This window comes from Podarcis vaucheri (assembly GCF_965113315.1).
Source record: "Podarcis vaucheri genome assembly, chromosome: 4".
NCBI classification, from domain to species: domain Eukaryota; kingdom Metazoa; phylum Chordata; class Lepidosauria; order Squamata; family Lacertidae; genus Podarcis; species Podarcis vaucheri.
Window position 1 is genome coordinate 79,822,163 of NC_138762.1, and position 13,263 is coordinate 79,835,425.

At 45.4% G+C, this 13,263-nt stretch overlaps 1 protein-coding gene across 2 annotated transcripts in view; it reads right to left on the reverse strand.

Moving 5' to 3' along the window:
* Nucleotides 1-11,480, reverse strand: part of FHL2 (four and a half LIM domains 2) — a 32,490-nt gene extending 21,010 nt beyond the window's left edge. The window contains exon 1 of one of the 2 annotated variants that reach the window (XM_082218840.1): nucleotides 11,324-11,480. The gene's annotated coding sequence lies outside the window, so the exon portion shown is untranslated. Of the gene's footprint in view, nucleotides 1-2,155; nucleotides 2,333-11,323 lie in introns of those variants that run through there. The other variant, XM_082218841.1, reaches the window with a different exon arrangement.
* Nucleotides 11,481-13,263: the final 1,783 nt, after the last annotated feature.

Sequence of the window (13,263 nt, forward strand, 5' to 3'; positions counted from 1 at the left end):
CCAATTACTCATGCTTGCTTTGGTGTTCCCCCTTGCAGTTGACCTGATTGTAAAAAAATGGGTGGGTCTGAAAAGGAATGTCAGTGGGAAGGTGAGTCAAAGGAGATGTTCTAGCATGCACTGTGGCGTCACACAAGGCAGTCATTGGGAGGAACAGATATGATTGTTGGCCAGGAGTGAGACAGGACTGAGAATCTAAGGATGGATGAAAGGAGTACAAGTCTTTAAAAAGGTGGGAGGGAATCTCATTCAGGTGAGGCTTAAAGAGAAAAACCCAGATGGAGAAAAAGGGAATTGTGTTATGCAAAGGGGAGAAGGACCATGTAGAAAATGCTGTGGGTTGCTGGGGATTAACTTGATTTTTGTTTAATGAGCCAACAAGAGAATCCTTGTGATGAGTAGGAACTTGACTTTTCATGAAACTGAGGGAACCGGCAGGTACAGGGATCCACAGTGTGTTCTGTGGCTTTCAGGGGCTACTTTACAAAGTGTTCAGGGATTTTAAAACATTTAACCAGATGCCATCTAGCCCCAAACAACAGCTGGGTGTCTTCATTTTGTCCTTGTTGAAGTTTCTGAACTACCTTCAAAAGCAGCCCCACATGAATTATATTGCATTAATCCAGACTAAGGGGACGTGGGTGGCGCTGTGGGTTAAACCACCGAGCCTCTTGGGCTTGCCGATCGAAAGGTTGGTGGTTCGAATCCCCATGATGGGGTGAGCTCCCATTGCTCGGTCCTAGCTCCTGCCAACCTAGCAGTTCGAAAGCACGTCAAAGTGCAAGTAAATAAATAGGTACCGCTCCGGCGGGAAGGTAAATGGCGTTTCCGTGCGCTGCTCTGGTTCGCTGGCCACATGATCCGGAAGCTGTACGCCGGCTCCCTCAGCCAATAAAGCGAGATGAGCGCCGCAACCCCAGAGTCGGGTCATGACTGGACCTAATGGTCAGGGGTCCCTTTACCTTTACCTAGTTGAAGTAAAATTGATGTTAAGCATGGTGTTTTCTTATCTATGCATTTGGGAAAACAGGGCAACAATGAGAAGAGGTTGATGCACTTGCTTTTTGCTGCTGCTGCCCAGCCTTGTTGGTCAGGAAGGCTTTTAGAGAGGATCGAGGAATGCTAGGATCCTCTTTCCTCTTTCCTTACCTTACCTTCCTAAGAAAAGGAGTGGGGATCCAGGATATTGCAATTATAATACACTATTCATATGGCAACTGTTCAATCTAGAGTAAATCATCAGTTTGTCTTAACAACCTCCAGAAATTGTTTCATCTGGCATGTGCAGTAACCCAAGATGTTTTGAATCAAGGGTAAAGGTATTACGGTGGGAAATAGGAAGGGAGGAAGTGACCCATTAATACAGAAATATACACAAAGCCACCTTGGAAGCCTGCTAAGTCAGAAAGAGGGGACATGAATATTTATAATTGAATAAAAATGACAAGATACAAAAGTTGCTGCTGTCGACTCCCATGCATTTTCTCAGTTGCAAACATAGAAGAAGCATGGCGGGGATTAAACATTAAATAAACGAATGAAAGGAAGAAAAGAGCCGTGTACCTTCTATTTAAATATCTTGAAACAATAGCAAGGCACTTTAGAGGACTCTCTGTCTTTTAGTTATTTTGTGTTCGTGCGTGAGAGAGAGAGACAGCAAAGAAGCAAGGCTACCTTTGTTTCCTCTGATTCTGCGACTGGAAAGAATTAATGAGGTCTTTTGTTGCTTTGGGAAGCAGGAAGTGTTCACAGAGGTGTAAAAGAAACCAATATCTGAACTCTCATTTATGAGCTTCCCCGGGGCTTATCCAGCATGTCATTGGGGAGTGAAAATTGTCGCGATGGGATCTGACACAATGCCATACCTCCCTGCTCACATGTCACATTCGAACACCGAACATTCCCCCTGAAGACAACACCATTATTCTTACCCGACCTCTTTCTATAGCCCATATTTGCTAAAAAACAAAGGGCCAGCCCTGTCACCGTATATAACACAGACAGCTAGGGCTGTTGCTGCATCTTGGGCAAACCATTGTTCTGCCTCAACATCACACCCTGTTCTCCCCATCACACCCTTTGTTATTTATAGCAGATGCTCCAAAGGTTTATTGTTGGCTGTTGCAGGGAGGGACAAAAAGGGACGTCTACTTACAGGCAGGCAGTTAATGGTACCCTCTGGAGTTGGGATGGGGAGTCACATCCATTAATAAATGGGCAACACAGTGACCTGCTGGCAGAGGAGAGGAGAGATGTACAGCTAGCCGGGGATTCCTCCAGTTCTGAGCAAGCGGCTCTTCTGATTTCTGCTCAGCCGTCTGTGTTGTGTGGAAACAGGCGTCTGCCTTCACAGCCTAGTGAAAAACCCCTGTGTATCATTTTACCATATAAGGAGACAAAAGCACTAGAGACACTCACTCTTTGAGGCTCAGTGCAGCTGGCATTCGACACTATTCTAGGGAGCAGATCCTTCGCACCCCTAAATCCCCACGCCCTCTTTTGTTGACTCTGCCCCTAGGTGTTCTTTTTATATGAAAAACAACAAAATAAGTGGGTTTTCCGCTCTCATACTTGCCCCCCCCTTTTTGGGGAGGTTTTGTTAAAAATAATCTCTGTTTTAAATTCAGCATCGCTTCTAAGCAATGCCAGCCAACTGAAACAATTACCGCCCACATGAAGAAAAATGCATAAGCGTTTGAATCTTGCACAAGCAGGCACCCTGGCACACCTTTCCCCCATTAATCTTGTGTGCCTCTTCGCCTGGTTAATGTCCTAAACAGGGTTATGATGTTACCTGTTTGTGTCCCCTTGAACTGGCCATGCTGTATTGTTCAAGAGAGTCTGGGTGGCCAAAGGTCATAAGCAATGTGTCTGGTGGGACTGAGGGCCAGTTCACACTAGCCATTGATCCCCAAATGAGGATTTGACTACCAAGCCTCGCAACAAGCGAATTCTGGGCACTGAGTTCTGAGAATTGCCAACAGAGACTTTACAGCACCGTCAAGAAACGGACATTCTTGGGTTTCATTAGGCAATTAGTAAACAGCTCTTGACTGTCTTGAATGATTTTAAACACACAGGGTTGAAGCACTGTTAGCACACCTGAACACTGGTGTGTGGGCACATTAATGTCCTGTTCAAATTCTGTTTGTACTCCATTCCTTGAGTTGGCAGAGAGTGGTGCTAGCTAAATGGGGAGTGTGTCAGGCGTTGATTGTTACAGAATTCAGGAGGCATTGCCTTCACTGAGTTTGTAATCATGTAAAACCTTCCTTGGCCAGCATGCTCATTTCCTCTTTCACAGGAAAAAAGAACCAGCCATTAACATAAATAATGGGAATGAGGCTCAAAGGTGAAAATCCTCATGATAAAATTACTTGCAGTTTAAATTTAGTGCCACATCTAGAGCAGTGGGACTAATCTAAGAATGAGAAAACCATATTACATCCAGACATACGTAATTTTGTTTAATCTCCAAGTGGAAGGTGGCGGTGTGTGTGTGAACAGTTCTGTAATTTTGCAAAAAAAGGCAAAAAAGTGGACAGTGCACATAGTCCCCCCCCCCAGTTCATTGGTAGGCAAACTAAGGCCCCGGGGCCGGATCCAGCCCAATTGCCTTCTAAATCTGGCCCGCAGATGGTCCGGGAATCAGTGTATTTTTACTTGAGTAGAATGTGTGCTTTTATTTAAAATGCATCTCTGGGTTATTTGTGGGGCATAGGGATTCATTCATCCCCCCCTTCAAAATATAGTCTGGCGCCCCACAAGGTCTGAGGGACAGTGGACCGGCCCCCTGCTGAAAAAGTTTGCTGACCCCTGAGAGAAGTTTTGCAACTGTTCAAAAATGTTTCCACTTTTTTTAAAAAAAAGAAGAGAGAGAAACGTATAAATGCACATCACAGGGTGCCAAAAAATAAAGCAGGCAGCCCAGCTAAAATAGAGCGTGTGGGGAAGATTGACAGCTAATCAATTATTTGACTTGCTAGGCTATGTGGCTGCCCCACAGATTGGAAGCCAGGAGGAAATCAGGCTTGCGCTGCAGGTGAGAAAACCTGCTGGGATTTCTCCTTACATTTTATATATGTTTCCCACCCCAAGAGACAGTGATTGCTAGAAAAGTTGGAGGATGCGGGATGTTGACTTTGACAATGCAAAACTAATGAGAAGAAGTCTGTTTCATAATGGGGCCCTGTTCTCAAACATAATGTGACCAGAGGCAGATTTAGGGGAGCACGGCTGGATCGGTCACACTGGGGGCGGAGTCTCGGGGGGGGGGGACGGACCCCTGAGGATGCTGCAACTATGCTTTGAAATGGAGTGAGGGAGGCAGAGGGGTGCTGAATTTTGGCATCACACAGAGTACCACTGAAATTCGAGAACCCAAGATCTGCTACTGACACGGTCCAAATAGAATGTGACACAGTAGAATGTGGGGGTGGGGGGCTTGGACCCCCATCCCAAAAACATTTTGAACAGCCTTTGATCAGAGAGGTGGGATATGCACTGGTAAGGAGGTATAGGGGAGAAATCTGCCGCAGCCAAACTCAAGCATGGCTTTGCCACAGTTCACACATCTGCCTTGTGTGAGGACCAGTGCCTTTCGCACAGATTCTGACGGCTTTCGCTAATACCATATTTATATATATATATATATATATATATATATATATATATATATAGTCAGCTAACTTTACAATGCCATTAACTAAGCAAGGTCAGTTTCAATGTCGGTTGCATTCGGCTTACATTAACTTCTCTGGGTGTCTCCTTTGGCAAATCTCAATCAGCGGGAGAGCCAAGCCACCATGCAAACGAATATAGTGGTGTAGCGTGGGTTGCTGGCAGCTGGGGCAAGGCAAGTATCCATGACATTGTCCACTGATAGGCTGGAATGAAGGGGCAATAGCTTGGCGAGCTGCCCCAGTGGCAGCCATGGTGCCCCGTGAGTGTCAAGCACAGTGGAGAGCAGGATGGGATATTGGTTGGGAGTGTGTATCTTTCTAAAGCCGCATAAAGAGTGCCCTAGCACCCAGCTGCTGCCCAAATCTGCTCCATAGCCTGCCCACACAAACATTGGAAGATTTTCTGTGTGAGGGAGAGGGTGTGCTATTTTTAAATTTACTATTATTCCTTTTTTTTTCTTTTGAAATTTTGCACCCCTAAGAATTTTGTGCCCAGGCAACCGCCCCTGTTTAACTTATTTGTTAGGATTCTAATAATGGCAATGGTTACAAAGTATGAAATTCATTTCATTTTTTTGAAAAAAGAGAATAAAAGTACCCACAACATAGCTTTACAATGCCATTAACTAACTTGGCGATGCTTGACCACTCATTTCTCTCCCACTTTCCCGAAGCTCTGTGGATTACACTGTGACTGAAGTGAGGCCCGTGCTGTGAATTCCACAGACCTTCGGGAGCACACAGCAGGCAGACCCAAACAGGATTAGTGCAAGGACAGCATGAAAATCTATCTAGTTTCCCAGTCTGTGGCAGACCCAAACAGCAAATCTCCAGATTCCCACTTGAAAGTGGGAGAGAAAGATCTTGTATATTTTGCATTGCTTGACACCTTAAGGCAGGGCTGGGGACCCTGTAGCTTTCAAGATGTCGTGGACATCAGGCCCAGCCAGTTAATGTTCAGGGATGCTAGGTGTGGCATCAGGAGGGCTAAGCCGCTTCTGGCAAACCAGAGCAGCGCACTGAAACACCGTTTACCTTCCCGCAGGAGGTTTACCTATTTATCTACTTGCACTGGCGTGCTTTCGAACTGCTAGGTTGGCAGGAGCTGGGACCGAGCAACGGGAGCTCACCCCGTCACGGGGATTTGAACCGCGACCTTCTGATTGGCAAGCCCTTGGCTCTGTGGTTTAGACCACAGCGCCACCTGCGTCCCGTTTTTTTACCATAGATTTAAAGGACTGGCTCTGTAATGCTGCGGAAGGAACACACTTTTCACCTATTCACTTTTCTCACTCCCATTCTTAAGGTTCTGCTTGTGGATAGCTTTCTACACTGAACCACTCAGAAACACATTCTTTTAGGACTTGGGCTGGGGACTTGTTGATTCGAATGTCTCCAAAATTTCAACTAAATGAAAGTTCCTCTGAGATAATGGCTCTGTGAAGAAGAAGAAGAAGAATGTTTATTCTAGCCTTGAAATAAACACCAAAAACCACAGAGAAAATACCGTATTTTTCGCTCTATAAGACGCACCAGACCACAAGATGCACCTAGATTTTGGAGGAGGAAAACAAGAAAAAAATATTCTGAATCTCAGAAGCCAGAACAGCAAGAGGGATTGCTGCGCAGTGAAAGCAGCAATCCCTCTTGCTGTTCTGGCTTCTGGGATAGCTGCGCAGCCTGCATTCGCGCCATAAGACACACACTCATTTCCCGTTACTTTTTAGGAGGGAAAAAGTGAGTCTTATAGAGCAAAAAATCTGGTAAGTGCTGAACCCCCACACTGATCAAACTATGAGTGGTGTGGGGAAAACATCTCAAAATCTTCCACTTTCTTTAAAAATAGCAGCTGTGCAGAATTTTTTCCACTGTGGCATGTGTTTAAGAGCATTTCGGGTCAAGAAGGAGGAGGAAGAATAATTATGATGTTTTGATTCAGGAGGCTGGAAAAAAGCAATGATGACCTCAAAATGAAGCAGGCAGCACCATGGGTTGGATCCAGACCTAGTATCTCTGATAGCCACCTGCTGGGCCACATCCAGCAGAGGCATCTAGAGAAGATCCACAAAAGATGACCTTGAAGTCCAGGTAGGTATATAGGAGTAGGCAGGGAAGGGGCAGTTCCACTGTTCAAAGGAAAAAGTAAAAAAATAAAGAAATCCTGGACACATGGAATTCCTCAGGCAGGGTGTGAGGTCTCTCCCCAGCAAAGTGTCCTTTGGTTTACTCTCTCCTACATCTCTGGGTCTCCTGGGCAGGCTTACCTGCTGAGGGATGGGCTGCAATAGCAGTGGTGTAATCTGCAGCAGGCTACTTGCAGATTGAGCTGCCTGGTATGAGGAAACCAAGATTATTGACAGTGTTGTTCTCTGTGGGTATCTCAGCAGCTGTCCAAGGGTTCCAGATGTTGGCGCTGGCCCTGTCCTTAAAGGTAAAGGAACCCCTGACCATTAGGTCCAGTCGTGGCCAAATCTGGGGTTGCTGCACTCATCTCGCTTTATTGGCCGAGGGAGCCGGCGTACAGCTTCCGGGGTCATGTGGCCAGCATGACTAAGCCGCTTCTGGCGAACCAGAGCAGTGCACGGAAATGCCGTTTACCTTCCCGCCGGAGCAGTAGCTATTTATCTACTTGCACTTTGACGTGCTTTTGAACTGCTAGGTTGGCAGGAGCAGGGACCAAGCAACAGGAGCTCACCCCGTCGCGGGGATTCGAACCGCCGACCTTCTGATCAGCAAGTCCAAGGCTCTGTGGTTTAACCCACAGCGCCACCTGCGTCCCATGGCCCCATCCTTAGGAGAGGCTAAATACAAGATGCAAGACTTTACACAGGGTGGCTGGGGTCAGATGTTTGGGATTTTCCCAGTTATGAAGAGGAGGAGGAGGAGGAGTTTGAACTTGATATCCCACCTTTCACTCCCCTTAAGGTGTCTCTCCTTTCCCTTCCTCCCCCACAACAAACACTCTGTGAGGTGAGTGAGGCTGAGAGACTTCAGAGAAGTGTGACTAGCCCAAGGTCACCCAGCAGCTGCATGTGGAGGAGCGGGGAATCGAACCTGGTTCACCAGATTACGAGTCCACCGCTCTTAACCACCACACCACACTGGCTTACAGTGAACTTATATTAGGCAAGGTGCACATTCAATGGCAAGTGTCTTTATTCCCTTTATACATTGTCTATTCCCTACCATAAGAGTCACACACTCACATAAATAGTGCAAAAGCAGTAATTTAAACCTCACGGGAAATGAACACTGTCTATGCCTTCTAGAAAGCACTGCAAATTATGGTTGCTGCACCATTTTCTGCAGCAAATGTCAATGTAAAATATATTATGTATTATGTACATGTCTCCCAAACCAGGTTTTCCAAATGCATGAATGCCCAAGCAGATTTGACTTTCATATGTTATGTATTTGCCGGTGTGATATTGGTGTAACAAATGTAACATGTCGTGTGACACTGCCATAAGATTTTCCCGAAATGCAGCTATCTGATCCTAGGGCCACTTGAAGTTTAGTAGCAGAAAAAGCAGCACGTACATAAATCACTATTATAATCATAGTATTATTGAGGAAAAGCAGCTATCTCCATTCATACTCAATTTATAAAATCCATAAACCATGAAACCTCAGCTAGGTTTCACTCAGCTAATCAGCACTGCCTGGCTTACTGATGCGGTCAAACTGGGTGCTAGATTTATTGCACGATACCTCAGCTTAGAGGAAGTCTGCAGACAGAACTGTCTGTGTAATAATCATTCCTCTTATTTAAAAATGAATGGCTGTTATTTAAAACACACACAGCCACAACTCTTTATATTGGCAACGTGCTTTTTGGTAAGGCTTAGCAAGGTAATTCTTACAAAGAAATCAATAAAATAAAAATTGCCTTGCACGTAGAAAACAAGCACTCTCAGGAGGAGAGTTAAGGCAAAGCCATTCTGCCTGGCAAGCTACTTTTCTGTGCACAAGCCAAATTCACAACAATGGAATTTGGGTTAGATATGAGGCCAGGATCAGATGCAGGTGTCTTATTTTTCACAGGTGTGTATTTTATTTATTTAGTTAATTCCCATTGGTTAGCATAGGCTTAACCAGGGGGCTGCAGGGGCAGGGAAGCTGCCCTCCTTAAATCAAGTAAATAAATAAATATGCTTAACCAACTGACCAATTGCGTTGCTGATATCTCAGTTCTGCCCCCCAACATAATGCCTGCCCCCCAATAAATCCTGGCTATGCCCATGTTGTTTAGTGGAAGCATATTTTCCTTTTTATTAAAATCAATAGTAGATCAGGACACAACATAATCAAATAAAGCAATAAAGCATCAACAACTACAGGTGAAATTATATGTAGAAATTAGGCTGGTTATATTTTGATCCATTATAATGCACACATATTTTTTATTTTTTTTTGTGGGTGGGAGGGCGATCTGATTTAACCTTGATGCCTAGAACTGGGATAACACAGGTTTCCTCACTCATAAGTTCTTGGTCCCAGAACTATAATGCACACTGCAAACAAAAACAATTACTGTATTAATTTACACAGCCTGCAAATACCAGTACAATCCCTCTAACTTCCCCCATGCAAACATCATTTGCAGACAAAACGTAGCACTCCCTTGAGATCACTTTAAAAGCAATTCAGGGTGATGAACACTTTACAGTGCATGTTTCGGCAGCTGTTAATGCTATTTTGCACAATCATTATGATGAAGTATTCTCCTGTCACAAGTCACACACAGTTTAGTTGGGGGGTTTTTAAAAGTCTCCTTTAGCACAGCTTCTATTTCCTCTAATGCAAAGCTGTTTAAATATATTATCAGGCTCGTTCTCCAAAGCCATCAGGAAGCAACAGGAAGGGGAAAAATTCAGAAGGCTATGCATATACTCAGTGGTGTAGCGTGGGGGGTGCAGGGGGGCCCGGCTGCACCGGGCGCAACATCTGGGGGTTAGGGCTAGGGGGCGCAAATCCACGGGTTAGGGGGCGCAAATTACTTGCCTTGCCCCGGGTGCTGACAACCCACGCTACGCCACTGCATATACTAAGGGTATGCTACCTTTTCATTTTCCAATGTCCAAACATTCCACTGCAATGGGAAAACTGAAACTAATGAAAGGGCATTTCCCCTAGAATACTATTCTGTCTCCTATGCACTCAGGGGAAGAACTTGATTCTTTCTAAGTTTACTCAGTCCAAATAGGTTCAAGGGGATAGACTCCCCCCAAAAGTATTCAAAGAATAGTAGCTGAAAATACTACATGGTACACATGAGGGTTCTAATGTTCTACAAAAGTATACAGTTTGCTAAAAGTGAGGCATCCCTTATTTTCAGATGTATTCCATTTTGCGAAAACCACCCATCCTGGCTCAGAGAAGATGGAACAGAACTTTGGCTTCCTTTTGTAAGCTGCTTTGAAAAACAAACTTTTTGAAAATTGGGATAGAAATGATGGAAACAATCAAATGAGCACACCCACCCAGACAGTATGTAATTATACTGGGTAACCCCATTTGCCAGGCAAATTAGTCTGTGTTTGGTGATGAAGCTGATGCCTTTCAACACATTGAAGTAAATTAAATTAAAGTAACAGAGATGGGATGTATGGAAGTGAGAGCTGGACCAGAAAGAAGACTGATTGCCGAAGAATTGATGCTTTTGAATTATGGTGCTGGAGGAGACTCTTGAGAATCCCATGGACTGCAAGAAGATCAAACCTCTCCATTCTGAAGGAAATTAGCCATGAGTGCTCACTGGAAGGACAGATCATGAAGCTGAGGCTCCAATACTTTGGCCACCTCATGGGAAGAGAAGACTCCCTGGAAAAGACCCTGATATTGGGAAAGATGGAGGGCACAAGGAGAAGGGGACGACAGAGGACGAGATGGTTGGACAGTGTTCTCAAAGCTACCAGCATGAGTTTGACCAAACTGTGGGAGGCAGTGGAAGACAGGAGTGCCTGGCGTGCTCTGGTCCATGGGGTCACAAAGTGTCGGAAACGACTAAACAACAACAACAACAACAGAGATGGGTGAATATGTAGATTTCAGTTTCACTCTGCTTCTCATTTTGCTAATTCTAAATTTAGTCCTTCACTTTTTTTGCAGCAATCTGCATTTTTTTCCTATAAAAAGAATAACAATGAAAAGTTGCTAGCATTTTAGCACAAGTTGCTACTAATATGCACATTTCTATTCACAGTTTTGGGACACATGACATGGCTGGAGTACCGCACTGAAAAAATCAGGTAAGTGTGAATTTCAAAGGACTCTCATTTCTCACATTGTTTAATGCAATGTGAATTTAGGCAGGTTTGGCTTTAAATGTGAACTGAGTCGAATTTGTCAGTTCCTTTACACATGCAGCAAAAACATGATGAGGCATGAACCGCAACTGAGATAGCTCTTATCATCCCACAGCAACACGAAAGCAAGCAAAGTTCACCAGAGGGGAATCAGGCCAACAGGCTATCTGGCTTCTGTCTGTGAGAAGCGACAAAAACATCTTGTGCATGCTGGTACTCCTTAGGGTTCCAAAGAAAAATATACCAAGATTCCCTTAAGCCCCATTCTCCTTGCAGCAGCAAGATTGAAGGGTAGCTGGAAAAGATACGTAGACATGCTCTTTTTGCTCTTACCTTGCTGAACGGTGCCTGCGTGTTCCAGTCAGCAAATGAGGAGACAAAAGGCCGGTACTGAGGCTTATTCCTTTATTGGATTACCCAAACTATGTATTTAGCAATTAGACTGTCAAGAGTTCGTTTGCCAGATGAGCTATAAATACAATATCTCCAAAGAAGCAGCCGTCCTGGGAGATAAGAGCCAACAGCATCTCTGCGAAGGGCTTGCCTTTTAAGGAATCGCCGTGAACAGGAGCACAGGTCTGCCGCGGAAAGGATGGCCTTGGTCCCAGTTAGAGCAGCCCTCCAGTTTCTTTGCCAGAGGCAGCCACACTTGTATCTTTGCATATATGGACAGTTGTACAAACAATGAGTCCCGAGGCAGTTTAAAGACTGTCCGATTTATTGCCGCATAAGCTTTTATGAACTGCTTCATCAGGCGCATGATCTAGTTTGTAATGTGCTATATAGTTTATCTACGAAGGGTCAAACTAGATGTGAGGTTGTCTGGGCACCCGGTACTTGGGATTCTTTTCTTCTTTTTTAAACCTAGCTGCAGCTGATCCAGATCAGGGCAATGGTTCAAAGGGGGGAGATATTAATCCTTACTCCCTGCTGTTTCCAGTAAAATAAAAATAAAAATCTCCCAAGCTGCTGTTTACTTGCTAAGACGCCATGTACTATAAATAGCATCTCTAGGAGGGATTTTTCAGCAGGCAAGGGGTTAAAAAATACCTTCCTCCATACCTTGGACCCCATTTGGATTGGGGGGCCCTGTAGCTGCTATGAGATTAAAAGACAAAGAAGAGGCTTGTGCTCTACCAAGGCCGCTCCATTCCTTGTGGGGCAGTGTTGTGGGCAGACCACGTGGTCTCCCACACACAGCAGTGTTGTGGCTAAGCCCCGCATCATGGGGGACTTCCTGCCGCATCACGGCCCCCGGCCAATCAATCCGGTTCGCTGGGGGGGCGTGGCTTAGTGAATTTAAGCAGCTGCGCGGTCGGGAAGATTTCCTCCTTGTTTCCTGCTTCCGCGGCTCTCCCGCCCTCTTTTTAAGCGTTCGTCATCTTGGCCATGCTATGGACCTCGGTTGGTCGCCTAGTTGAAGGGGCCTGGTAGGAATTTTCCCACTTGGCAAATTGGCACCAGCCATTTGGTTTTCGCCTACCTCATAGCAATCGTCACAACTTTTGTAAGGTTTGGGAGTTAGGCATTGGTAAAGCCTGGTTCAGAGGAGGGGAGGTTGTGGCCATTGATGTTAGAATTCCTGCTCCATGATTGCAGTCATGGGATTTTTGTCTATCACATGACAGTATATGTTTTGAGTCCACAGAGTGGGAAGTGACGGAGACAGGATGTTTGTGTTACTGTGTTCCGTAAAGTGGGACTATTGTCCTTTGTTCTTTTTCTCTTTGCTGTCTGATACTAGAGAGAGAGGGAGCTATGTTGCAGTGCTCCGTGTGTGTTTGTATGTAAATAAAGTAGATTAGCCAAAATGCTGAGTTGCTGAGGTCTGTCTTGGGAACTGCACAGACTCTGCAGATCCCTAAGTGTTCCGGTGTCTGTTGGCATCAGTCGCTGTGATGTTTGGGCAGAAGAAAGCTTTTGAAGCTCCCAAACAATAGACCAGGAGGGAGAGAACATGCCAGTCGGGCATGTGTCTCTGCCAGGGTCCTACTCGAGAGCAGGATGAGCTCCTGACAACCACCTGCCCCTCCAATTTAGGGGTATTCTATTAAAGGGATCCGGGTGTGTGGATCTTATCCGAAGCCTGGGTAGGGGCTAGGGCCATGCCATGACCCCATCAGGGACCCTGGGGGAGCTCTTAGTTGATGTACATCAAGAGGGCTCCCCCTGTTGGTGGTTGACCCTTACTGGACTACCTGCATAGCAGTCAGGAGTCAGGTATAGTCGGTTCAATTCCAGTGCCCAAGCCAATATCACTCACATTCTGTAAC